This window comes from Hermetia illucens, chromosome 4, assembly GCF_905115235.1.
Source record: "Hermetia illucens chromosome 4, iHerIll2.2.curated.20191125, whole genome shotgun sequence".
NCBI lineage: Eukaryota > Metazoa > Arthropoda > Insecta > Diptera > Stratiomyidae > Hermetia > Hermetia illucens.
In genome coordinates, this window is record NC_051852.1 from 63,713,567 (window position 1) to 63,741,196 (window position 27,630).

The 27,630-nt window shown below is 46.6% G+C and overlaps 1 protein-coding gene and 1 long non-coding RNA gene across 4 annotated transcripts in view; one reads left to right on the forward strand and one right to left on the reverse strand.

Moving 5' to 3' along the window:
* Positions 1-27,630, forward strand: part of LOC119655130 (centrosomal protein of 164 kDa) — a 133,750-nt gene that overhangs the window by 10,581 nt on the left and 95,539 nt on the right. The window lies entirely within an intron of this gene.
* LOC119655132 lies at positions 26,825-27,623 on the reverse strand. The gene is made up of 3 exons (XR_005249881.1): positions 27,466-27,623; positions 27,077-27,288; positions 26,825-27,005 (listed from the first exon to the last, which is right to left on the reverse strand). It is a non-coding gene; the product is annotated as an uncharacterized LOC119655132 (long non-coding RNA).

Here is a 27,630-nt window from a genome sequence, read left to right on the forward strand (position 1 = left end):
CCAGCAAGTGGTCTAATTTTGCCGACAGGCGCCTGATCAACTCACTTTTGAGCTGCGTGTATGATGCCGACTTCACTACGTCCAACACCAATAGAATGGACTCTTCGTCCAGGCCGACCACCGCGTAGTTGAAGCGGGTCGCGTCCGATGTGATGCCGGACATTTGGAACTCCGCTTCCAAATGCACGAACCACAGCTCCGGGTTCCGCCTCCAAAAGGGAGGAACTCGTACGGCGAGGGCAGTCACTTGCGGGTCCGATGGGCCTGCCGCGTCTTTGTTGTCAAACGACACCTTGTTTACCGAAAAGCACGAGTTTGTAATGCAGACGCGGTGAATTTATAATGAAACGCGGTGAATTTTACTCCGACACGGCAGGCCGCACCCACAAATGCACGCACGAACAGAGAAAATGACGACCGAAGCGGACGCTCTCCAGCGCAGACCGAAAACACCACCAAGGAAACGGAGAACCCGCGATGTGAAACACCTAACGCCGTCTCTTGCAGCGATTTTCACTTATTATTCTCTCAAATGTGTTCACAATTTAAACACTTAATATTATAATTAACAATTAAATTTGAAATGCATACAAAAAAAAAACTCCTAAAAGATTCACAGCTTCAATATCGAGATAATGAGGAAAAATTTGATGACGATTTGTTTGTCTCTGCTGCTCCTGGAGCTGTTGTTGCTGTATTATTGGAATGCGCCTTCGACGAAAATTGAAACGAAGAAAGTTTATGCGAAGTGCCTGCCTGTGCCCGTTGTAGAGTGCTGATGGGTTGCGATGCGGCGTTGTTTTCGTCGTCAGCTCGTAGCGTTGATGGGATTTTGTATGATTCTGTATTCCCAAATTTTCCAACTTAATAAAACCACGATGGCCTTGGGGTTCTGCTCGGCGGCGGCGCTGGTGCGAATTCGGGATCACTACTTTGGTAATATTTAAACCACAAAAATTTAACTTTATTCAACTTTATCTTTAAAAACTTTTTCAATAAGATGCGCGTACAGTACTTGATCACTTTCTGAAATTCGGGTATTCCAAATTGGATCTTTGCACATTCGTGTGAACGCCGCCGCGGTTGGAAACAGAAGAGACCGGCTTATTTCCATGCGGTCCTTACTGTCCCAACCAACGGCATTTTTCCACCGCTAATTCTCCACTCCCCTGGAGCGTTCCGAAAATGAGCGAGTGGAGAGTTCCGCGCCATCTACCCGTCCGCATCCGCAACATTCGAAATAAATTTCGAATGCTGCAGATCCTGCCGCGCCACAATTCTTCCCATGATGTCGATATCCTCAGCATACGCCAGTAGTTGGGTGGACTTAAAGAGGATCGTACCTTTTGCATTTACCTCGGCATCACGGATCATTTTCTCAACGGCCAGGTTAAAGAGGACGCATGATAGGGCATCCCCTTGTCGTAGACCGCTGTTGATGTCCAATGGTCTTGAGATTGATCCTGCTGCTTTTATCTGGCCTCGCACATTGGTCAGGGTCAGCCTAGTCAGTCTTATTAATTTCGTCGGGATACCGAATTCTCTCATGGCCGTGTACAGTTTTACCCTGGCCATGCTATCATAGGCGGCTTTAAAGTCGATGAACAGATGGTGCAACTGCTGTCCATATTCCAACAGTTTTTCCACCGCTTGCCGCAGAGAGAAAATCTGATCTGTTGCTGATTTGCCTGGAGTGAAGCCTCTTTGGTATGGGCCAATGATGTTCTGGGCATATGTGGCTATCCGGCCTAGCAAGATAGCGGAGAATATCTTATAGATGGTACTCAGCAACGTGATACCTCTATAATTGCTGCACTGTGTGACATCTCCCTTTTTATGTATGAGACAGATAATGCCAATAAATCGTCAGGCATTGATTCGCTGTCCCATACCTTGAGCACAAGTTGATGAACCACTTGGTGTAACGGACCGCCTCCATATTTAACCAACTGGTCTTACTTCCATCGGCTCCTGGCGACTTATGATTTTTTAGCCGATGAATTGCACGGACGGTTTCTCCTAAACTCGGTGGCGGCAGTATTTGTCATCTTCAGTTGGCGGGACCTCCAGCTCGCCGATGTTCTGGTTGTTCAGTAGCTCATCAAAGTACTCAACCCATCGCTCTAATATGCTCATTCTGTCGGAAATCAGATTTCCCTCTTTGTTTCGGCAGGATGAGCATCGAGGTGTATAAGGCTTCATCCTGCTGACCAAGTGGTGTAACTGGCCGCCTCCATATTTAACCAACTGGTCTTACTTGAGTGAAACACAGGGTAGTGAGAACTCAAAATGTGTGTCCCAAAAAGTGAAACAGGGTCTCCTTCTCAAAGCCTATCCAACCAATCTGAAAAAAAATCACAATGGTGAATCTATACGAAATCTAGGCCGCAAAATACATCATATTCCGATATCTGCACAAATAAAGTTAATAATGGTATATTACTACGTTTAGCAATTTACCCAAAAAACCCTTAAGTTCATCTTAGAAGTTCAAAATGATAGAAGCATAGGCGATAATATAGGAGCGAGGATTTCTTGTTGGTTTAGGATGTGAATGAAAATCTTATAGGCATTTTTATCACTGGTGAACATTTTTGATAAATGCTTACACACAAAAATATCTCTAATGCTCGTCTTTCCCATCCAGAGTTGAGCTGGCTGCCGGGTGTGTTGCGGGCTCATTCGGTGTAACTGACAGGTTGAACTGAACATGAATGGCGGGCTTTAGTACCAGCGGTCAGATCAATTTAGATGTGTATATATAGATACATATAAGTACGCATGACAGTACGGTAATGGGCCATGTTTGTTTGTTTAGGATAACCACAATATTTACGTCTTTAATATGTATATATATATTGATTTATGATGATGATGAGTTTGGCAATATATGGAGGAATATGATATATTGCATTCTTAGTTATGGATAAATAGCAATGGTGCATAGAGAGTTCCTTACATAAGATGAACACAACACCTTTATACATGCAGCGCCGAGCTTTCGGTATTCCGACTTGTTTAAGTGTGTTCTTTAGATAGTCGAAAAATATGAAAAAATAAAGAAAATAAAAGGAAACAGCTTTTTGGGATTAATTAGGCTTTGAATTTCAATCAAACGGAATCTTTTTCTCAGATCAATGAAATATAAAAACAAGCCGGAATATCGGGTATAAGGGTTTTGTGTTCATCTTATGTGAAAAAATTTCTATCCACATTTTTCCATTCGTATATGGCTAAACACCCGAAATATTCCTTCATATTTTTTTTTCAAACTAGAAGATGTACGTACACATTACAGAGGTAGAGATAATACTCACCTTAAACAAAAAAACATTGCCTATTACCCACTGCTATATTTATACATACATGTATATTTGTAAATTGTATGTAAATAAATCGTGTACATATTTCCGATTTACTTCGTATATTGAATACCGCTGGTTTAATATACTTGAATTAGGCACTACTCCAAGGCTTCATTAGCATATACATATGTCTGCTTTGAGTAATTGATATTAATTAAAATACTAAAACGAAATATTTCCTTCGACTCTCAATAAACACAAAACCTTATAAAATCGGTTTACTGTCTGTCTGTCTGTCCGTCACACGCATTTTTCTCGGAGACGGTTGTAGCGATTGGCACCAAATTTGGTAGAAAGGTGGCAACTGTGAACGCTCACGCATATAGTGAGTCACATCCTTTTACGTTGAATTTAAGGGGGGGGGGGGGGGTCCTCATATATGCAAACGGGGGGTGTAATTTTTTTTTCATCAAATGTGAACGCGCAGACATGCAGGTAGTGATATCCTTCTACATTCGGATATGGGGGGTCCCCATCCCCATACATGTAAATGGGGGTGTTCAAATTTTTTTCACCGAATATAGTCTTGTGGGGTATCAAATTGAAGGTCTCGGTTAGTACTTTTCGAAGCCAGTCTTAGTTTTGATATTTGTTGAAAAGATGGGGAGTGAGGGGGGTTGAAAGTGGTCATTTTTTTAACGAACCCACTCTCAGGAACTACCAGACCCAAAAATCTGAAAATCCGGAAATCCGGGGACTGCTACTATACGATGCCTAGGCTCCAAAATACCCTCCATACCGATACCTGTTCAAATAAAGTTAATAATAGTACATTACTATAATTTTTAGTAATTGACAGGAAAACCCCCCGTAAGTTCACCCTAGAATCACAAAATTTTGCAACAATGTAGGCTGCAGCATGGAACATGATCCTGCCAAATTTAGCGAAAATTGCACTATTAATAACAAAGTTATACTAAGTCAAAACTGTCGCTCCTCTGCAAATTCAAGACTATAAATGTCAATATCACTTGAAAGTGGATATTTTCACATAATATATGCATATTTTACGTGCTCCATGCTAATGTGACAAATGCACACTCAAATCTCTTTATAAAAGAAATACACAAAACCTTTCATACCTGAAGCGTCTATCTTCCGGTTTCCCAACTTGTTTTTTAATTAATTTCAATTTTTCTTCTCTGAGCCGAAGATGGGGAGCTCCTTAAATTTGTATTTGGAGTCCGATTGCAAGCTCTGAAGAGCTGGGTCATCCTCCTGCGCCACAACGATTGGCAAAAATAAGCTACTCCTGAGACGTTCATCTCGGAGGTTCGAAATAAAGCGTCACCGACTAAATTGTCTTTACCGGACATATGTTGAATGTCCGATATAAACTCGTTGATGTAGGCTAAGTGGCGAGGGGACGCTTTATTGGGCTTCTGGCAAAAGTTAGAGGCTTATGGTTCGTGAACACGGAGAACGGCTTGCCTTCAAGGGATGAACGGAACGGCGAGATTCAGCTGTGTTGAGAAGAAACTTAACGTTTGCCAGCTTTGGTTCAGCATCTGATGAAGAGTAGTGTCTACTGCGATATTTAAGGCATTTTTTTTCACCGAATGCAGTTATGTGGGTATGAAATGAATGTGTTCAATTAGTGCTTTTGGAGGCTTCCCGTCTCAGGCGCCAATCTCCAATTCATCCATTCTCCAGTCCAGCTGTTCCGTTGTCAATCGATCAGTCGGTCTCATTCGCCTCAATCAGATCAACCTTAGGTCTACGTTTCGAAATCTAGGAACCGATCATTTTAAATGCAAGGTCAATGTTCTCTCTTGACCGGCAATAATATTTGAACATTACTGTTATGTACAAATTGGGCATTTTTATATAGATATATATATATAAATGAGTTTTAGAAAATTTTGGGACCGGTAACAGGTGGTAGGTTTTGATAAAATTCAATTACTGGTTTCTTTTTAAATTTAAATGGTCAGTGTAAATGAATGTTGACGAAGGGAAAAAGGAAATTGGGAGAAGTATATTGAGAAAGGTAATTGTTGTTAAAATGGAAGAAAAGGGGAGAATATTACATATTAGAAAATGCATTTCTGTGTAAGATTGTCTCTGGGAAAGGCGAAGAAATGATTACATCTGTTGCAAAGACGCGGGCACTTCAGGGTGTACCTTCCGAAGCCGGTATGGGTTTTGACATTGGTTGTAGGTGGAGTGCAGGCATCTGAAAAGGGTCAGTTTCTTCAAGGACCCGTTCATAGAATCTACTCCACCCAAAAATCTGAATATAGTGGTCCATGCACCTAGTATCTAGGCCTCAAAATACTCTCCATGGCAATACCTGTTTCAACAAAGTTAATATTGTAATATGAAGTGGTAATATACTTCATATTTATTATGGGTATACTTTTTTAACATTGACTGGGAACTTCCCTTTAGTTAGTTCTTTTGCAGTAATATACATAGGCTATACTATAGAGCATGATGCTATGCTGTGTGGAGTTGCCAAATCTCCCATCAGGCGCGTCCCTTCGTGCGGATAAGGGAATGCTCGGCGAATGTGTCATGGCCATGCACATGCACGCATCCGGATATGTGCGTGTATGGGCATGTTTATGCGCAGGCCGGGTAGGTGGGAAGTAAACGCCCACCCGTGGATAAAAATTGGCTATGGGAAGGATACCCAGAAATAAAACCAAACATGGAGGAGCAGAAGAAGAATGAAGTTACGGTGCAGGGCTTCGGAAACTCAGTGCCGGCGGTTTTTGGGAGTGAGCAAGCGGGCTCCCGGCCGTCGATATCCAACGACCGCAGTGCCTCAGTAGTGGGAACCTTGGCTACTGTGGCATCTAATGTTACAAGCGTACGGGAGGAACTTGAACTGACTCCAGTGATGGATCCGTTCAGAAGGAGCTCGATTTTTCGCTCCCACACACGCACAAGCCCCCACGATCGCTACCCCAAGTGGGAAGCGTATAGCGGGAGTCTTCGATGAGGAAGAATCGCTGACGCCGATTCACCCGAGCGATGTTTTGAGCAATGATCAGTCTGAAGGTGCCTTTACTGCCCTCGGTAAAAAGATCATGGAGCTGTGTGAGTTTATAAAGGAGCGCTGGAACATTCACCAAAATATAAGGGCCATGATAAGAGGCATCCGTTTGACGTACGGCAAGGTCCAGGATGAACGAGTAGGGAAGTCGCCGATTGGAAAAGTGAACCAGGCAACTCAAGTAACGCCGGTTCAAAACACAAAAGGGGAGAAACCGTTGAAGAGGCTGCGCGAGAAGTTGAATGACTCAACAGGCCAGCAAACCCCGAAAAGAAAAAAGGACTCAACTCCCAAAAAGGCGGAGTTCATGAAAAGTACGTCTGAAGCTACCAGGGAAAATACTGCAGTGGCCACCTCGAGAAAAGGGATCGAACCTTCAAAGGCGGATGCGGAAGCTTGGAGGAAGGTAGAACCGCGGAAAAGAAATTATCGGAGGAAGATTAGACCGGAGGTGATTTTCATTTCCAAACGAGGCGAAGGGTCATACGCCGACATTCTCAGGAAAGTGAAGGCAGACCCCGAACTCACCAATTTGGGAGACAACGTCAGCCGTATTAGACGGTCGTAGAAGGGAGATCTTATGTTGGAACTTAAGAAATCCAAGGATGTAACCGCGGAAAAATTCTTAAGCCAAATCGGGAAGACTTTAGGGCAGGAAGCCGACATAAGAGCTAGCAGGCCGGAGATCACTATAATCTGCAAAGATATAGATGAAATCACGACGAAGGAGGAGGTTCGCGAAGCGTTGGAGAAACAGTTCGATCTTGCCGGACTACAAGAGTCAGCGGTGAAAACGCTAAGGAAAGCCTATGGGGGAACACAAACCGCCATCATCAGCCTACCAGTGGAGAACGCACTCAAACTGTTAGCAGCAGGGAGAGTGAGAATAGGCTGGGTTATGTGTCGCCTTAGGGAACAGGTGGCGTTAAAACGGTGCTTTAGATGCTTTGGCTTTGGTCACATTGCGAAGTCACGCACTAATCCAAATGGCAGGTCAAAGCAATGCAGGAGATGGAAGGCCACATCAGCAAGGACTGCGGAGCTGACCCAAATTGTCTACTGTGCAAAGGAAAGGAGGGTGTGGACCATCGGCACATTGCAGGCAGCAGCAGGTGCCCGGAATACAGGAGAGCCCTTAGCACAAATCGCAGATGAGGTTGATACAAATCAACCTCAACCACTGCGAGGCGGCGCAGGATCTACTCGCGCAAACCATCTGCGAGAAAAACATCGATGTGGCCATACTAAGTGAACCATACCGAAACCGCGGTGGTAGCGTTTGGGTCAAAGACCAAACGGGTCAAGCAGCGCTGTGGACTTGTGGAGAACAAGCCTTCCAGGAAATAATGGAGCACCCGGAGGAGGGCTTCATCAGAGCGAAGGTGAAGGGCATCCACATCTACAGCTGCTATGCTCCACTCAGCGCTACACTCGTCGAGTATGAGCGGATGCTTGCTGCTCTTGTTTTGGATGCAAGAGGACGTTGGCCGATTATAATAGGAGGCGATTTCAATGCGTGGGCTCTTGAATGGGGCAGCCGGATAACTAATGTCAGGGGATAACTGATGTCAGGGGACTTCTTTGTTCTCCTCGAAGCATTCGCGGAGCTGGACGTGGTACTGGCGAATGTTGGGTCTTCGTACACTTTCCGGGGAAGGGGCCTGGGGTCTATAGTGGACCTGGCATACGTGAGTGCCACTTTAGCCAGTAGAATCGCTTGGCATGTCAGTGAGGACTATACTCACAGCGACCACCAGGCAATCTGCATAGAGATCAAGGGCGGATCGAGATCGAAAAAGAGTTTTCGCAAAATGCCGGGTGGTATGCTTGGCTGGACAGTGAAAGCGTTCGAGGGGGACACGTTTTCCGCGGTGCTCAAATCCGACATATCCCTGAATGGTACGGCTGGAGAGAAAGCCACCCAGATCACTCGATGGGTGACGGAAGCATGCGATGCTACTATGCCCAGAAGGCGATTGCTCCCCAGTAGGCAACCCAACTACTGTTGGAACAATGAAATCGCAAGTTTGCGAGCCGCATGTTTTCGGGCAAGGAGGCTTTGCCAGAGACTCAGGGGAAAACCCGGTGGCGACGGTCGAGAGGAGGCACACAAGCAATTGCGTGGCCGCCTAAAGGAAGCCATTCGAAGGAGCAAAAAGAACTGCTTCAAAAAGCTGTGCGACGAAAAAGACATAAGCCCTTGGGGCGACGCTTACAGAGTGGTGATGAAAAGGCTGCGGAAATCACCCCAGGTGACCTGTCCGCGCCTCCTGAAACAGATTGTTACCACTCTGTTCCCTCACCACGAAAATAGGGGAAGGCAAGTTTTTGTCCAGCCAAATGACGGCATAATATCGCCTGTAACTGTGGAGGAGCTGCGGGAAATATGTGGTAGGGTCGGTGACAACAAGGCCCTAGGTTTGGATGGCATCCCCAACCGAGCTTTGAAACTGGCAGTGAAGACTAGGCCCGACCTTTTCGCCAACACCTTCGAGGCGTGCCTAAAAAAGGAATATTCCCTGCCCAGTGGAAAAAGCAAAAGTTGGTGTTGCTTCCGAAGCCTGGCAAGCAACCTGGAAACCCAGCGTCGTATCGTCCTATCTGCCTGTTGGATACAATGGGGAAGATGATGGAGAGAGTCATCTACAACAGACTTCTGCCCATCGTCGAAGCCAGGAATGGTTTGTCGGAACGCCAGTTTGGTTTCCGACGCGCCCACTCTACGGTGGACGCAATTGGCATGGTGGTAAACCTGGCAAAAGGTGCACTGATTTCTGGCGGCTGCTGTGCCGTGGTGGCGTTGGATGTCAAAAACGCATTCAACTCGGCCAACTGGAATAGAATTAAACGGGCGTTGGCTGACATAGGTGTCCCCGGATACTTAGCGAATTTGGTGGAAAACTACCTCTCAGAGAGGACTCTCTGGTACGGGACGGATGAGGGCCCCAAAGAGTACATTGTCACAGCCGGGGTACCACAGGGATCGGTGCTTGGTCCCCTGTTGTGGAATATCATGTATAATGGGGTGCTTGCTCTTCCCGTCCCAGAGGGGACTACGATTATCGGCTTTGCTGATGACCTGGCTGTGGTTGTTGCAGCAAAACACCCAGAAGATGTGGAGGTTTACGCAACGGAAACAGTGAGAGCGGTAAAGTCCTGGCTAGAAAAGGCCGGGCTGACCTTGGCGGACGCGATAACGGAAGCGGTCTTGATAACGAAACGCAGGAAAGATAATACTGTAAAAGTGGAGGTCGGTGGACATACGGTCGTATCAAAGCCGGCTATCAAATACCTGGGGGTAATAATTGACACCAAATTGAGTTTTAGGGAGCACCTAGAGTATGCATGCCAAAAGGCAGCCAGTGCCACCACGGCACTTGCAAAAATGTTGCCAAATATTGGTGGGCCGAAACATTGCCGGAGGTTGGTGCTAGCCGGAGTGGTGCGCTCCATCCTGCTCTACTCGTCGCCTGTGTGGGCAGAGGCGCTTGCAAACTCTCAGAGACGGAAGCAGGTGAACTCGGTTTACCGGCGGATGGCTTTGAGGGTTTGCAGTGCTTTTAGAACCACATCAGATGAGGCAGTATTGGTGGTGGCAGGCATGATCCCGGTTGACATTCTGGCCAAAGAAATGAGTGTCCTGTACAATGCAAGACATATGGAGGGGCATGCACAGCGTAGAAATGCGGCAAGGTCAGAGTCGCTTGATCTCTGGCAACGCAGATGGGACGAGTCTGCGAAAGGTCGGTTTGACGCACAGGCTCATTCCCAACATTAGGGTGTGGCTTGAGCGAAAACATGGGGATACCAACTACCACATTACCCAGTTCCTCACGGGACACGGTGGTTGCTACAGGCAGTATCTGCACCGCTTTGGGTTGGATGACTTTCCGAACTGTCCCAGATGCGATGGCATACCGGAGGATCCAAAGCATGTGATGTTTCACTGCCCACGATTTGCGATGGAGAGAAGGAGCTTAAACCAGGTGCTGGGCAGGAGCGTGACCCCGGAGAGCTTGGTTACTGAGATGCTGGAGTCCGAGGAGAAGTGGCTTGCGGTTAGCTCCGCAATCATCCAAATGCAGGAGGAGTTGCTGAAGGAACAAAGAAGGAGGAAAGCTGCAAATAGGAGAAGGATGAGTGCCTAAGGGCAAACCTACCCCGCGAAGTAATACCTCAATGCTGGTCCCGCGGGGCTGGGGCTGGAGAGACCGGGGGTGGTTTTTAGTGGGTGTGAATCCCACACGCGCCCGCTGTTGTTCCGCCGTTCGGGCGGCGGAGCTGCGGCGGACGTGTCTTTCTAAGATTTTCCACCTCCGTGTACGCACAAAAGAAAAAAGAGCATAATGCTATCAAGTTTGATGAAAATCCTCCTATTAATAACAGAGTTATAATTAGTCAAAGCTGTCACTTTTGTGCAAATATTAAAGTGAACTGTGAGCTCGGTACAAATGAGATAAATCCTCATTGAAATATGCTTATATAAGCAATACATAAAACCTTTCATACCTGTTTGTATCAATTACTCGAGGCGGACATATATGTACGTATATGTATCTGTATATGTTAATGGGGTTGCCGCTAATGCCAAATTTAAATAGATATATGTACATATGTGCACGTTAGCACCAGCGGTATTCAATTCAATTTGCCCGGGGGGTAAGTCGGGGATATTCAGGTCCGTACAAAAAATTTACATATATATGTGCATATATATAATTATTAATTTATCAGTGTGCGATAGCAGGAATTTTATACCTGAAGCGCCCGGTATGCCGACTTGTTTTCTTGTTGGCTCGGATCTTCTTGGGAGAAATTCTGACTAAAGCACAATGCAAAATTGAAATTGGCTCGTTCATTCCCTTAACGATACATATAAAAAATTTACTCCAGTTTGCTCATTTTTCGCCCACTACCCTTTTGTAGAGAACTTGCGAATGATGTTTAGTAACTTGTTTGATTAAACCCTTTTCCGGAGTTCTTGAAGTGCCGGCTTTGCCAGCGATCCTCAGACCTAAGTTTTGACAAGTGACAGTGGATGATTTACCCGAATACAAAAAATATTATTTCAGAAAAAAGGAAGTGTGCAGTCTAATTAGACTGAATAAAAAATCAAATGGGTAGTTGACCGAAATCACCTAATAAGAGAATATATAAAAAGTGCTGTGCAAAATATGCAAATCTGACTTGCCTGATCAAGTTGCAAGACTTTTCTGCATTTTTATTGTGCTGGATTCTCGGAATAGTTTCTTCGGTGAATTATCCAAAGAGTGTAGGTCTAAATGGATGTCGTGTAAGGAAGGAGCTGATGCCTCAGCAAAGCAGACGGGAAGCAGGGTATGAAAAGTCACTGGGATTTCCCTGCAACAAGTTGAATGTTTACAATACGATTATGGAGAATATAAATTAAACATCTGAGCACTTGGCCGAAATTATTTTACCACCTTGAAGCACAACTACAGGCAGTCATATAGAGTTTAAATACGTTGGATAAAACAATGCTAAACAATAACATTCAAATCAATGGTATACTCGACAGAAAATAATCATCATCATCATCATCAACGGCGCAACAACCGGTATCCGGTCTAGGCCTGCTTTAATAAGGAACTCCAGACATCACGGTTTTGCGCCGAGGTTCACCACTTCGATATCCCTAAAAGCCTAAAGCCGTCCTGATCTACGCCATCGCTCCATCTTAGGCAGGGTCTGCCTCGTCTTCTTTGTCTACCATAGATATTGCCCTTATAGACTTTCCGGGTGGGATCATCCTCATCCCTACAGATTAAGTGACCCGCCCACCGTAAATTATTGAGCCGGATTTTATCCACAACCGGACGGTCATGGTATCGCTCATAGATTTCATCGTTATGTAGGTTACGGAATCGTCCATCCTCATGTAGGGGACTAACTATTCTTCGGAGGATTTTTCTCTCGAACGCGGCCAAGAGTTCGCAATTCTTCTTGCTAATAACCCAATTCTCCGAGGAATAGTTGCTGATTGCCTCCATATTTAACCAATTCGGCTGTAATTCCATCGGCTCCTGGCGACTTATGATTTTTTAGCCGATGAATTGCACGGACTGTTTCCCCTATACTTGGTGGTGGCAGTATTTGTCCGTCGTCTTCAGTTAGCTGGACCTCCAATTCGCCGATGCTCTGGTTGTTTAATAGCTCATCAAAGTACTCAACACATCGTTCCAAATCAGATTTCCTTCCTTGTCTCAGCAGGATGAGCATCGTGGTGTATAAGGCTTCATCTTGCTGACTTGTTGGCAAAACTTCCGCGCCTGGTGCGGTTGCTCCCTGTACTTTTCTAGTTCACAGAATTGTTGGTTCTCCCAGGCTTCCTTTTTCCATCTGTGAAGTCATTTCTCCGTTCGACAGAGTTCGTGATAAGTCTCTGCGCGTGCCCGCGTTCTTTGAGAATGCAACATTACTCGGTATGCGGCATTCTTCCGTTCCCTAGCTAGCTTACATTCATCGTCAAACCAGTCGTTCCGACTTGTTTTGCGGCTGGGGCCAAGTATCTTCGTGACCATATCAATGATAACATTCTTCAGGTGGTTGTGAATATCATTTGGTGATGCTTCATCTCCAGGATCTCTGTTGACTGCAGTTATTGCGGCTTCATTTCCCTCTTATAGGTGTTGCGGAGGACTGTGTTGTGCATGGCTTCAGTATTCACTCTCACCTGATTGTCAGAGGGGATTCTAGGTGGTGTCGTAATCCGAGCTCGGAGCACCATGCCAACGAGATAGTGGTCCGAGTCTATATTGGCCACCCTATATATTCGGACATTCATCAAGGGCGAGAGGTGTCGGCGTTCAATCAGCACATGGTCAATTTGGTTGAAAGTGGTCCCGTCTGGAGAGGCCCACGTATGTTTGTGAACCGCTTTCCGCGCAAACCAGGTATTTCGAACAACCATTTCGTGTGACACTGCTAACTGGATAATGCGCAATCCGTTATCATTGGTATCCCTATGTAAGCTATAGGAGCCGTCGTATCGCCTGAATACGGGCTCCATCCCTACTTGACTGCTGAAATCTCCAAGTATGATTTTGGTGTCATACTTGGGACAGAAGGTATTCTTCTCCGACTCTGCAGTCTCCTCTGTAGGGGCGAGAAAGTTTATGAGGCTTATATTTCTAAACTTGCCTCGCAAACGCACAGGGCATGGCCTTTCGCTTATATTTATAAGCCGATAAGAGCAGGTTTCATTTTTTGGCTGACTAAGACATCTACTCCGAGCACATGGTTTACTGGATGACCGCTATAATATATGGTGTAGGGGCTCTTCTCCAGGAAACCGGTCCCTGTCCATCGCATCTCTTGCAACGCTGTTACATCAGCCTTATATTGGGACAGGGTATCGGCTAGCTGCTCAGCAGCATTCAGTCTATACAGGGAGCGCATGTTCCATAAGAAAATGCGCAAATCGTTTATCCGTGGTCGTTGCCGGGTTCGTCGTTGTAAGATCCATACTGTCCGAGGCTCCTTTCGTGATTCGTAACATCGGTTTTCCGTGTACGGTTATCAGCCCTACCCAACCCCCAACCTGGAGGACCAGTTGGTACATTTTGTCCCGTTTCGTGACATTCGGTACAACCGTTTCCGAATAAATCGGATGTGGCAGACAGACAGACAGACAGACGGGAAGATAGACATCGACTCGATTCTAATAAGGTTTTGTTTCACACAAACCTTAATAAGCTGCGTGTTCCAACATCATTGCTTTTCTATTCGATTATTTTTAAAATTTGTATTCTTCTTTGCATCGTGATTTGACGTCGGATACCAGTCGACTCAGCTGTGAATGAGTACCTGAGTCAAATCAGGGTAATAATCTCGGGCGAGCGCAATGCTGACCACATTGCCTCCTAGTGTACCGTTACGGTCTTGAATGAAGTGCTATAACACACTTCAAGGCCCTGATCAAATATGGATTGTTGCGCCAACGATTATTATTATTATTATTATTATTCTTTAGCCGTTCGATGGCGGGGTCGGGTCGCTTAGATGTAATTCCCACGCTTGTCGGGCATAAGCCTAGTCCGGGCGGAGTTGAGAAGCTCTTAAATTACCATCTGAAATATCAAGCTTTGGCTGCTTCCGTCGGCCTTTTGGTCGTTCCCATTGACTTGTTGGTGTTCAGAAAAATCTTAGCTAGCTGAATTCTCTTCAACGCGAATCACATAATCATACCATCAAAAAAGATCTTTCCCGCACGAGTTTCCACGATCATAGTATGCTGTCAACGCTCGAGAAATCGAGATGTTCGGCTGAATGTGAACTTTCGCTACTGATGAGTTTTGAACAGCATATACGTAATTTATGGAGAACTAAATGTATTGAGATCATTTGATACACAGTTTTCGTTAGATTTTGTGGAAAACGGGTACACCAATTGACACGAAATTTGGTGGGAAGGTGGAAGCTCTGAACACCCACACATGAAGTTAGTTACATCTTTCTACATTCAGTTTAAGGCGGGGGGATCCTCCCTCCTCCCTCAGGGATCGTCAACGATCCTTCACGGGTCGCTTACGATACGGGGAGTGGCGTCCCCGAGGTGCCCGAGCAAGTAGTTCTGACCCCTTAGCTGGCATAACACTTGCGTCTTAGGTAGTAGCCTCGGGAAAGTTTCTCGGTGAAGAGCGAACTGTTAAAGACCGATACACGCCGGGACACACTGGGAGTCCCCGGAGCCATCGAAACTCCCTGTTGACGTCGATGGGGTGATGTGAGCCTAGCTCTGCCAAGGTGGTAGTTGTGGCGTGTATCAGGAGCCAGCCCCTTCGGGACCCTGGTCGGGTAGTGTGCATTTAACCGGTGTTAGTAGACCGCGTTGCCCCGAGCGAGCGCTGATCCGTCCGTGAATTAAGGGATCAGCTAAGCGTAGGTCAGGCCTCAGGGAACTGGGGTAGGGGCTGTGTCCCCGAGGGTATACTCGCTCCTGACTATTGCGGCCCGCTCCCTTGCACACGATGCGTTGGTAAACAACTCAAATGGAGAATAAAAACGAACGAAACGAGGAGATAGTGGAAATGGAGAGTGAGCTGGCTGCGTTTATTCGCAGCACGAAAATTATCATACCGCACAGTGCTATAATTGGGCACAGTGGAAACTGCCGAAATTAATCAAATGGTTTCGAATATAAGCCGAGTGGGAGGACTGTCGACTACTCTGGCGCAAGCTGAAGAGGAAAGGCTTATTAAGAAATGCACGGCAGTTGTGAAGCACATGCGATCTGCGACGTTCCTCCAGAAAAACGTCGGCAAGGGGGTGAAAAACGGGCTAATGGAACTGGACGAGCTCCTGGACAGGATTTCATACTATAGGCGAACATGGAAAGAAACAACCGCGCTTCCCGACGAGAACACCACCAGTACCAAACGGATCGCTGACAGCCCGTTGCAGAACGAACTTGGTAAAAAACGAAAGGAGGAAGGGACATCTGAAGGAGACTTCACTCAGGTACTCTCCAGGGCTGAAAAAAAGAAGGCGAAGAGGAACAAAAGACAACAACACGTCGCGCCATCAGAAAAACCTCGGCCTAAAACTAAGGCGGACACGAAGGATGGAGTACCAAAAAAAAAGGTGGGGAGACGAAGGAGGACTAGACCGCCAGCTTTGCTTATTAAGCCGACGGAAGGCAAGACTTTTACGGAAGTCCTCAGCGAAATCCGTTACAAAATTAAACCCGAAGACAACGGAGCGGAAGTGTCTTCCATACGTAAAACGAAGGGCGGTAGAGTCTTAGTCGAACTTGGCTTCTTGGAGAAAAAGCTTTGGTTTCCAGCCTGGAACCCACGTGTGCTTTGGAAATCCGAGACCTTGACTCTCTCACGGAAAAGAACGAGCTAGAAGAGGCCATCAAATGCGAATGCGCGGAGGTAACCAATGTCCGGATTGGTATCACCTCCGCGAACTCCCGAGGCCAAAAACTCGCTGTGGTGGAAGTTGCTGAGCAATAAGCGAGGAAGCTTCTAAACAGCGGGAAAATAAGAATTGGTTGGGTAGTGTATAGGATACGAATCCGGGCCGCCCCAACCAAATGTTACAGATGTTTGGATTATGGGCACACATCTGCAAACTGTCGGGGGCCTGACAGAAGGGCAACATGCCGTAAATGCGGTCAGGCAGGCCATAAAGCGAACACCTGCAATGAAAAGGAAAGCTGCGTCCTATGCAGGGACCGTGGCGCGACTGATGAGAGCGTTGCGCACACAGGGGGGGATCGGGGCGGTGCCCAGGTTTCAGAGCAGAACTGGAAAGAGTTAGGATACGGTTAACATGATTCGCATCCTACAAATCAATATGCACCGGAGTGCAACTGCTCACGAGTTACTAGCGCAGCTCGCTGCGGAGACCAAAGCTGATTTAGTACCAGTGAGCAGTACCGAAACAAGGGCCCAGTTTCATGGCACCCAGACATATCAGATACCGTTGCCATCTGGGTTCGGGACGGCACCCTCCTGGGGATTCTTGCCCAAGCCCCAGGGGACGGCTTCGTCTGGATTCGGTGTTGAGGGATAACGTTTTTTAGTGTCTATCTTACGCCGAATGAGACGATGCCGGACTTTCGTCGGAGGCTTGATACTTTGGAGGACGCTATCTTAAGCACTGATGGGCAGATTCTAGTCGGGGGTGACTTCAATGATAGGGCACTTGAATGGGACATGCCTCACACAGATTCCAGGGGGAAACGAATTCTGGAAATGGAGGCGAGAACAGGACTGGTAGTTCTAAACACCGGATCCACCCCAACGTTACGGCGCCCGGGCTGCGAAGGAAGCATTCCAGACGTAACCTTCGCGTCGGAATCACTGGTGGACGGGTGGCGAGTTCTGGAAGACTTCTCGGCAAGTGACCACCAATACATTGCTTTCGAAGTGGTGGACACAAATTCTCGGTGTGCGCCACCGCAGCGATCTTTCTGCGCATGGAACGTCGCGAAAGTGAACACCGGGAAGTTTGTCGAAACTCTGGGAATAGGTGGGACCACGCTGGAGGGTACTCCTGGGGGCGGTGGCGCCGCAGCTGACACTGTTGTAAATTCAGTTATGAACCTGATAACGATGGTCTGCGGAGCGTCCATGCCCAGGAAGACATCGAGGCGCGGCAAACCTTCCATGTATTGGTGCACAGTGGAAATCGCAGAGCTCCGGAAGGAGTGTCGCAGGCTCGCTGCTTAACACAACGTCTGGGCGACCGGGGGGAGTCATGTACCATAATGATGGAGTACAAATCAGCCAAAAGGAGACTCCGCAGCGCAATAAACAAGAGCAAAGCTCGCCGCTGGTAAGATCTGGTCGACGAGGTGAATGGGGATCCGTGGGGACTCGGTTACAAACTGGTAACCCGAAAAATCGGGGCCCTGCGGAAACCCTGTTCACTTAAGGGCGAGCAGATGGACCGCATTGTAAGGGCACTCTTCCCTGCGCAGCCCGTATGGGATGGTTACGTCAGCGCGGAGAGCGCAGAGTTGGAACAGGCAGTCCTCTCTATGAAAAACAAGAAGGCGCCAGGATCCGATGGTATACCAGCAAAGGTATATAGATTGGTATTTCAACACCGGCCAGACCTACCGCTCGGCGCATTCAACGCTTGCCTGAAAGAGGGAATTTTCCCTGTTCGTTGGATAGTTGCAAGGCTTGCGCTGATCCATAAAGGGAAAGGCGACCCCGAATTGCCGTCTTCATACCGCCCACTTTGTATGCTTGACACTGCTGGGAAAGTGCTCGAAAAGCTCATCAGAAGTAGACTCGCTGAAGCGATACGCGCTGCCGGAGATTTATCTCCCCGGCGGTTTGGTTTTAGAGCAGGAAGATCGACAATTGATGCTGTCATGCAAGTCGTGGACGTCGTTCTACGAGCAGAGGCACATAGCCGCCGAACTCGACGGGTGGTGCTCCTCGTAACACTTGACGTCAGAAACGCCTTTAATTCGGTAAGATGGAAAGACATTCTAGGCACACTAGATAATATTTTCAATGTGCCGAACTATCTGACGGATATTGAATGACTATCTGAGAACCGCTCCCTGCTCTATGAAACACTAGAGGGTCAAAGGTGGATGGAGGTCAAGTCGGGGGTAGCACAGGGATCCATCATAGGGCCGGACCTCTGGAATGCTACCTATGACAGTCTGCTTAAACTCGACATGCCAGAAGAGTCGCGCCTGGTCGGCTACGCAGATGATCTCGCAGCGCTTGTTGCTGGACGCACTGTCGAACAGGCGTAAAGCAGACTCGGTATATTGATGCGACGGGTAAGCGGATGGATGGTTTCAACCTTGCACTGGAAAAAACCGAAGTAGTCATCCTGACTAAAAAGAGAATTCCGACCCTGCATCCCATATCGTTCGGCGAGTCGATAATCGAGCCAAAATCAGCGGTAAAGTACCTCGGGTTGACTCTTGACTCGAAGATGGGCTTTTCTGAGCAAATCCAAGCAGCAGCGAACAAGGCTGCGGCTGAAGTTGCGCCGTTAAGTAGGTTAATGGCAAACATTGGGAGCCTTACGTCTTGTACGCGACGTCTCCTGATGAGCTCAACGCAGTCTGTCATGCTCTACGGCGCAGAGGTATTGGCTGGCGCTCTTAACAAGGAGGTATATCGTAAACGCCTCGCGCACGCACAGAGACGGGGAGCTTTGCGGGTGGCGTCTGCGTACCGCACTGTCTCTGAATCGGCCGTGATGGTGATCGTGGGAGTGATCCCCGTTGCCCTTCTTGCTAGGGAGCGTCAGGCCATATACAAGCGCAAGGGAGATGAGCCAAGGGAGGTGGTTGCTCGCGAAGAACGGCAACACACTCTAGACGAGTGGTAGCTCCCTTGGCAAAATGAAACCAGAGGCAGATGGACTGCGCGGCTCATCGGCAACTTAGGTGCGTGGCTGAATCGGAAGCATGGTGAGACTGACTATTTCCTTACCCAATTTTTAAGTGGGCATGGAGGCTTTCAGTCTTACCTGCACAAGATTGGAAAGGCGCGTTCTCCGGATTGTGTGTTCTGCAATGGAGTTGTGGACGACGCCCACCACACTTTTTTTTCTTGTGGAAGGTGGGATGGGGTTCGTCAGCAGCTCTTTTTAAACACAGGGGATCTCTCTCCAGACAACATTGTGGAAGAGATGCTGAGGACTGCTGACAGGTAGAACCGTGTTGCCCATTACGTTCGGGCCCTTCTCGTTGCTAAGAAGATAGAACTCGACCGGTGGAGGAGCCGGACGGCAGGGGGTTCCTTGAACTGACAGTTCCCTTCCTCCTCTCCCCTCCCGTTGGTGAAAGGAATTCCCTGATTTGAAGGCTCCGCAAGGCGGGAGAGTTCGAGGACAAGCCCGAAGTAATGTGACAAACGGTTCCAGGGTAGCTCTCTGACGATGGGGAGGTGTTTAGTTTGTAGTCCGACGACGTATCGAATCGGGAGTCCAACACTGTGTGCGTAAATGCATTCACCTACCCTACCCCAAAAAAGAAGAAAAAGGCGGGGGGAGAGGGAATTTTGCCCATACTTCCAAGATGGGGTATAACATTTTTTCCACCGAATATAGTCACGTGGGGTATCAAATGAAAGGTTTCGATTAGTGCTTTCTAAAACCAGTCTTAGTTTTGACATTTGTTGGAAAGGCGACGAGTGCGGGGTAGGAGAGTAATCATTTCTTTCACGGACCGATTCTCAGAAACAGGAGTTCCGGTGGAGCACTATCCGTTGAGATCGGCGGCTGTGTGCCTTGGCTCGATGAACCGCATTTACAACCTCCATAACCGCAACAGTGTCCGGATAACTGAGTGGTTAGAGCACAAGGCTATCATACGGAAGGTCGCGGTTCAAATCTCACTGGCGGCAGTGGGATTTGTATCGTGATTTGACGACGGATACCAGTCGACTCAGCTGTGAATGATTACCTGAGTCAAATCAGGGTAATCTTGGGCGAGCGCAATACTGACCACATTGCCTCCTACAGTATACTGTAGTGTACCGTTTAGGTCTTGAATGAAGTGCTCTAACACACTTCAAGGCCCTGATCCACTATGGATTGTTGCGCCAACGTTTATTGTTATTCTCAGAAACTAGGCAAATGAACATTTTTTAAAAAAGTTACGAAGCACACGGTGTCCAAGCGTCAAAATACCCGCCATACCGATATCTGCTCAAATTAAATAAATAATAGTCTATTACTATGTTTATGGGAAATTCACTAGAAACCCTTACGGATCAAATAACAGTTTGCTTTATTTAGAAATTGTTGTACGAGATAAGTGGATCTTGTAATTTTGCCTACGATAGTGATATCTATTTATTGTAGATAGTGATATCTATTTGTTTATCATAGATATATATATTTCCACTGTGTTTGAAGAAAAGGGAATTAAGTGCTGACACTAAATCAAAGAAGTCAACTAAGGTGCGGCACTAAATCGAAACAAGTCGGGAAACCGGAAGCTGGACGCTTCAGGTACGAAAGGTTTTGTGGATTTCTTAGTACGTAGCACGTAATATATGGATATATTATGTGAGAATATCCACTTTCGGATGATATTGACATTCATAGTCTTGAATTTGCAAAGAAGCGACAACTTTGACGTATTATAACTTTGTTAGTAATAGTGCGATTTCCACCAAACTTGGTAGGATCAGGCTCTATGTTATATCCTATATTGTTGCGAAATTTCGTAGTCCTAGCTTGAACTTAAGGGGGGTCTTGCAGCGAATTACTAAAAATTATAGTAATATACTATTATTAACTTTATTTGTGCAGATATCAGTGTGGAAGGTATTTCGGAGCCCAGGCACCATATAGTGGCAGCCTCTTGATTTTTTTCAGATTTTTCGGTTGGGTAGTTTCTGAGAATGGCCCCCGTAAAGGAATGGTCACTTTCAACCCCCCGCCCTCCCCATTTTTTCAACAAATGTCAAAACTAAGACCGTCTTCGAAAAGTACTAACCGAGACCTTTAATTTGATACCCCACATGACTATATTTGATGAAAAAAAAATTTACACCCCCCTTTTGCATGTATGGGGACCCCCCCTTAAATTTATCATTAAAGGACGTAACTCACTGTATGCGTGAGCGTTCACAGTTTCCAGCTTTCCACCAAATTTGGTGTCAATCGCTGTAACCGTCTCCGAGAAAACTGCGTGTGACGAACAGACAGACAGACAGACAGACAGACAGACAGACGGACAGACAGACAGACAGACAGACAGACAGACAGTAAACCGAGTGCCCAAGTGCGTATTCTGTGTGGAAGCAAAAAGTAATGACAGCGCCCACATTGCAGGAAGCAGTAAATGCCCAGTGTTCAGAAAGGCGTGCATAAATAAAGCCAAATGAAGTTTATGCAATTCAATCTGAATCACTGTCGAGCGGCCCAAGACCGACTTTCCCAAAGCGTATTCGAGAACAACGTCGACGTTGCGATTGTATCTGAACAATACGAAAATCTGCATAGCGGAGTATGGATAGCAGACAAAACCAGTAAGGCGGCGATATGGAGCTGCGGAAGCCAAGCTGTAGTAGATGCGAAAAGACATCCAGAAGACGGGTTCACCCGTGCCAAGATTGGAGGGATATATATCTATAGCTGCTACGCAGCACCGAGCCTCACAATAGAGGAATTCACGTCATTGCTGGAGAAACTATCCTTGAATGCAAGTCGCTACAACCCCAAAGTAATAGCCGGCGACTTCAACGCATGGGCAGAAGAATGGGGTAGCAGAGAAACCAACGCAAGAGGACGAATATTGCTGGAGACATTCTCGCGCTTGAACGTGGTACTTGCCAACTCTGGGGGAGCCAACACATTCCGAAGGGGAGAATTGCAATCGGTGGTAGACCTCACCTTCGTCAGTGATACCTTAATCAGAGACTTGGAGTGGCGTGTCAGCGAGGAGTACACACACAGCGATCATCAGGCTATCATCTTTCAAACCTCGCAAAGGAATAATTTGAAGCCATTAACACGAATAACGATGAGCTGGGTAACTAAGAAATTCGACGCAGAAATGTTCAAGGAGGTACTTCTGGAAGATACATTGCTATCGGGAAGCGCACAAAACAAAGTTTCACAGGTCGTGGAAAAATTGCAGCGGGCATGCGATGCCGCTATGCCTCGACGTAGCACTTTCCGAAGACGAAATCCTAATTTTTGGTGGAATTCCGAAATTGAGGAATGCCGGAAAAAGTGTCTCAAAGCTAGGAGACGCTCCCAGCGCAGAAGAAACCGACCTGAGTTCGAGGAGCTACACGTGCAATATAAAGATGCGAGGAAAAAATTGCAAGTAGCTATCGCAAGGAGCAAATCCGAACATTTCAAGCGGATGTGTACTGAAGCTGATTCTGACCCATGGGGTGGCGCATATAGGTCAGTGATGTCATCACTAAAAGGCGAGCGCTCCCCACCGATTACTTGCCCAGAGTTGTTGCAGAATATAGTGAACACTCTATTCCCAGTGGATCTGAATGGTACAAGTTTGCCTGCAGTACAGTTAAATCCCGACGAAGTTCCGATAGTGGAAAATGAGGAGGTTCTAGACGCAGCAAAAAGATTGATTGAAAAAAAGACTCCAGGACCGGATGGAATCCCTAACATTGCCCTGAAGTTTTCACGGCATGCCTTAGGGAAGGAGAATTCCCCGAGCAATGGAAGGTACAGAAGCTAATACTCATTCCGAAGGCAGGTAAACCATTGGGTGACCCCTCCTCATATAGGCCGATATGTCTGGTCGATACCATTGGCAAACTTTTTGAACGAGTAATATATAACAGACTGCTCGCTGTTGCGGAAAAGGAAGGAGGCCTTTCCGACAAACAACTCGGATTTCGTAAGGCAAAATCAACTGTCGACGCAATCAGCATGCTGACTGGCTTGGCTCAGGCTGCAATAGAAGAAGGAAAATGCTGTGCAGTAATAACCCTCGACGTAAAAAATGCGTTCAATAGTGCAAAATGGAATAAAATCATCGAGGCACTCGAAAAGATACAAGCCCCGAAGTACATTGTACGCATTGTGGTCGAGTTTCTCCTTGGGAGAAGACTTTACTGCGACTCGGACGATGGGCTAAAAATATTCCCGACAACTTGCGGAGTGCCACAGGGTTCTGTCCTGGGTCCCTTGCTGTGGCTAGTTATGTACGATGGAGTGTTGACGCTACGCCTACCGGACAACGTGACAACTATTGGCTTCGCCGATGATATCGGAATAACGGTGGTCGCAAAGCACCAAGACGAGATCGAGATCTATGCAAATGAAGCGATATGGGAGATCAATTCCTGGTTGAGAAATTCTGGCCTTTCACTTGCCGAGCATAAAACAGAAGTAGTTCTCATTAGCAAGAGAAGAAAGAACACAACTGTGAAAATCAAAGTTGGCGGAAAAACAATTTACTCCCAACCATCGCTCAAATACTTGGGAGTAATTATTGACAGAAGACTCAACTTCAAAAGACACATTGAGTACGCCGCAACTAAAGCGTCTTCCATCGCTACAACGATCTCGAGGATACTACCGAACATTGGTGGGCCAAGACAAAGTCGACGTCTTCTGCTCTCCAGGGTAGTCAGCTTCGTGCTACTCTACGCAGCTCCAGTTTGGGCAACTGCTCTGAATAACAAAGTGAACTGCCGAAAATTGGGAATGGCATATCGATTAAGTGCACTCCGGGTATGCAGTGCATATCGGACAACATCAGGAGAAGCGGCATATGTACTAGCAGGGATGCTCCCCATAGACATCTTGGCGAAGGAAAGTCGGCGACTCTACGACAAAACGTATGCAGCTGGAGAGTCTAGCGCATTTCGACGGCAGCTGGCACGGTGGGAATCTATCGAACGGTGGCAACAGCGATGGGACGAGTCCCAAACTGGTCGTTGGACATACCGCATCATTCCGGATATTCGGAGATGGTTTGAACGAAACCATGGGGAATTAAGCCACGAGTTAACACAATTCTTGAGTGGACATGGAGGTTATCGTGCCTATTTACATCGATTTGGTCACGACGAATCACCATGCTGCCCAAGATGTGGTAACGTGGCTGAGAATGCGGAGCATGTCATATTTGATTGCCCCAGGTTCACCGCGCACCGAGCAAGAATGGAAGCGGTCGCAGACAGGCGTTTAACACCCGAAAACATTGTGGAGTTTATGCTGGAGTCAACGGATGCCTGGAACCAGGTTGTAAGGGAACTGCAAGCTATTCACCAACAGCTTAGGCAGGAAGAACTACGACGAAAACAAGGAAGGGTGAGAACCATAATGAGCCGCAGTTAAAAGCTGATCCAGCCCCGCGATGCAATACTTGATAGGAGTTCCGTGGGGAGAGTGGAATGAGAAGGAGGTGGTTTTAGTGAGTAGAAGTCTCACATAACTGCGTGGCAGGAGCCAGCAGTAGGTTTTGAACCTTTCCACTTTCCAACGCCGAAAAGAAAAAAAAAAAAAGACAGTAAACCGATTTTAATAAGGTTTTGTGTTTACACAAAACCTTAAAAATCAATAACTCAATATGCTATTAATTGTTTTTTGTTTACAATTAATTATCTTCACTGATCATTTACTCCGGATTCCGCAACTTTAGTATAAAAGTTGTTGTGACCGCAAGGAAAATTATTCACACATTAAAATAAGAAAGTGGTCGACTAAATTCCAATTAACCTGTTAGTAGAAATTCACACATATATATTTGCATGCTTATATTTGCACAATTGCTTCACGCTTCAGCGCAACTTGGATGAAGTCGTGTTCCACAATAGGCGTTCTTTGTGATCGATATATTAGCGAACTTCCCAAACCCAAAACTTACAGTTGTGTCGTCCTGCTGTCATCTGATTCTGACTGCTAGCCGACTATAAAAGACAATGAACGACGTCCCGCGGTAATGGAAACCAAAATCCACTAAATCCCGATAGCTACAGGCCTATCTCAATCCTCTCTTCCTCCGCCAAGATTTTCGAGCGGATCATCAAAGTCTCTATCGACGAGCACTGTGACTCCAATCATTCCATCCCACAATTCCAATTCGCTAACCGTCCCAAACATTCAGTCGAGCATGCGCTGCTCGTACTCAAATCGGACGTCCTCCTCGGTCTCAACCGGAACGCTCCGACCTTAGCCTGTCTCCTCGACATAAAGAAAGCTTTCGACTCCGTATGGCAATACGGTCTCGCATACAAGCTTTCTGAAGTCCTCCAGTTCCATCCGCACCTCTGTAAGCTAATCCTTAGCTTTCTTGATGGGCGGAAATCCCAAGTCCAACTCCGAGAACACCTCTCCTCCCCATATTCTAGCCCGGCTGGCATCCCTCAGGGGTCAGTCCTCTCCGCCACCCTCTTTTCCCTGTTTACCGCAGACCTTCCCAAACCAACTCCACACCCAAATCCAATCCGAATCCTTCAATACGCGGATGATCTCATCCTCTACACCTCCACCAGAAACATCCCTGCCGGTGAAGCCCGCCTGAATTCCTATTTGGACGAGCTCTACCGGTACTTCACCCGATGGAAACTGTCCCTGAACCCGCAAAAATGCGAAACCATCGTATTCCATGGTACCGCTAAGATGACGCCGAAAATGAGAAACGACATTTCATCCCTATCCCTGAAAATCCACAACGACACCATCCCAACCGTCAAGGAAGTCACCTACCTTGGGGTGACAATCAACTCCCGCCTATTCCACGTCCCACATATCACGAAGGCACTGAACCGTGCAAGAGGTGCTTTCAAATCTCTCTACCCAATCCTAAAATACACCAGCCCAACTCCTCAGAAAGTCAAGCTGTTTTGCTATAAACAGCTTATCCGTCCCCTCCTCGTTTTCGGCTTCATCTTCTGGTCCGACACTTCCCCTCACCAAATGGAACGAATCCGCCTCAAAGAGCGCAGAATCCTCCGCCATTGTACAAACATCTACAAGAACGAAGACCGCTCCAAATACATCTCCAACCAGATCCTCTACGACTCCTCTCAAACGCCCCGCATTGACGCCGTCCTAGCCCGTCATGCCCTCAAATTCCTGGAAAAATCCAGATCCCACCCAAATCCACTCATCTCCCAGGCCATGCAGATCGAGATCGTCGAAGAGAATCTTCTACGAACTCATCTGTTCCCACAAATCCTCTTATCTCTCCAGGCCCGTAACCTTCTTTTCGACCCCGGCGGTAGAGTAATCTTCTACAACGGTAGCTACTCCTCATCCCAGTTTACTAAACCTACCCATCCTTAGCGCCACTCCTAGCTTCCTTTCCCAAACCCCTCCCGCATGCCCCCCATCCCAACCCACATCCTAATTCCTTCCCCGCCCGCCCGCTTTTATAAAAAAGTCAACTAATGGAGGTTTTTTTCGACTTTTCCTCCAGATTTCATAATATGTATTTTTTTCAATTTACTCTTTAGCGATAAGTTAGTTTAAGCCATAGATTATACCTTAGATTAAGCTAGGCTGTTAAGGTAGTACTTAAGTTAGGTTAATTTAGCATTGTATTTTTATAGGTTAGAATAAAAATTGTTGTTTCTCGAAAATTGTTGTTTCCCGCGGTAATGGAGACGACGATGTTGCGTTGGATGAGTGGCGCATCACGTCATGATCATTTCAGAAATAAGGACATCTTCAATTGATTTCGGGTTACACTGATGGTGAAAAATTGCGAGAAAGCGTCTTCGATGGTATGTACATGTAATTCGTACTGATAAAAACTCACTTTTCAAGATTGCTGTGAACATTTAAGTCGATGGGAAATGACCAAAAGACCGGTTGAAACAAAGATGGCGTCATACACTAGATGGTGATTTGAGAACCATTCCTTTTCAATGGCAGAAAAGTTAACCATCCGGTGCTCTGCTGGTGCAGGAGATTAACGGATTTTTCTTGAACGCGACGCAATCCAGTAATACGGATCCACGGGAATAGTGTCTGCAATTCGTACGAATGTAAAAAATTACGTGTGAGGATCTGATTACGGAAGTATCAAAATATCAAGTAAATGGAATTTTGGAAGTACCGAGTATTTACGTAAACCAGACCGAGTACAGGCAATTCGGTATAAAAGTGGACGTAACACGCATACGTAATACGTAATAATATTCTTACTTAGAGTTTATATTCCTGTGAAATTTTGTATTTCGGGCCTAGGGCAGTTTCAAATAAATTTAGAAAATGTAGTAAGTGTCCGAATGGCTCAAGTGGTCGTGCTGCCGAAGCGGTTTAAATATCACTCATGACAGAGGGATTGGTATCGTGATTTGACGTCTGATA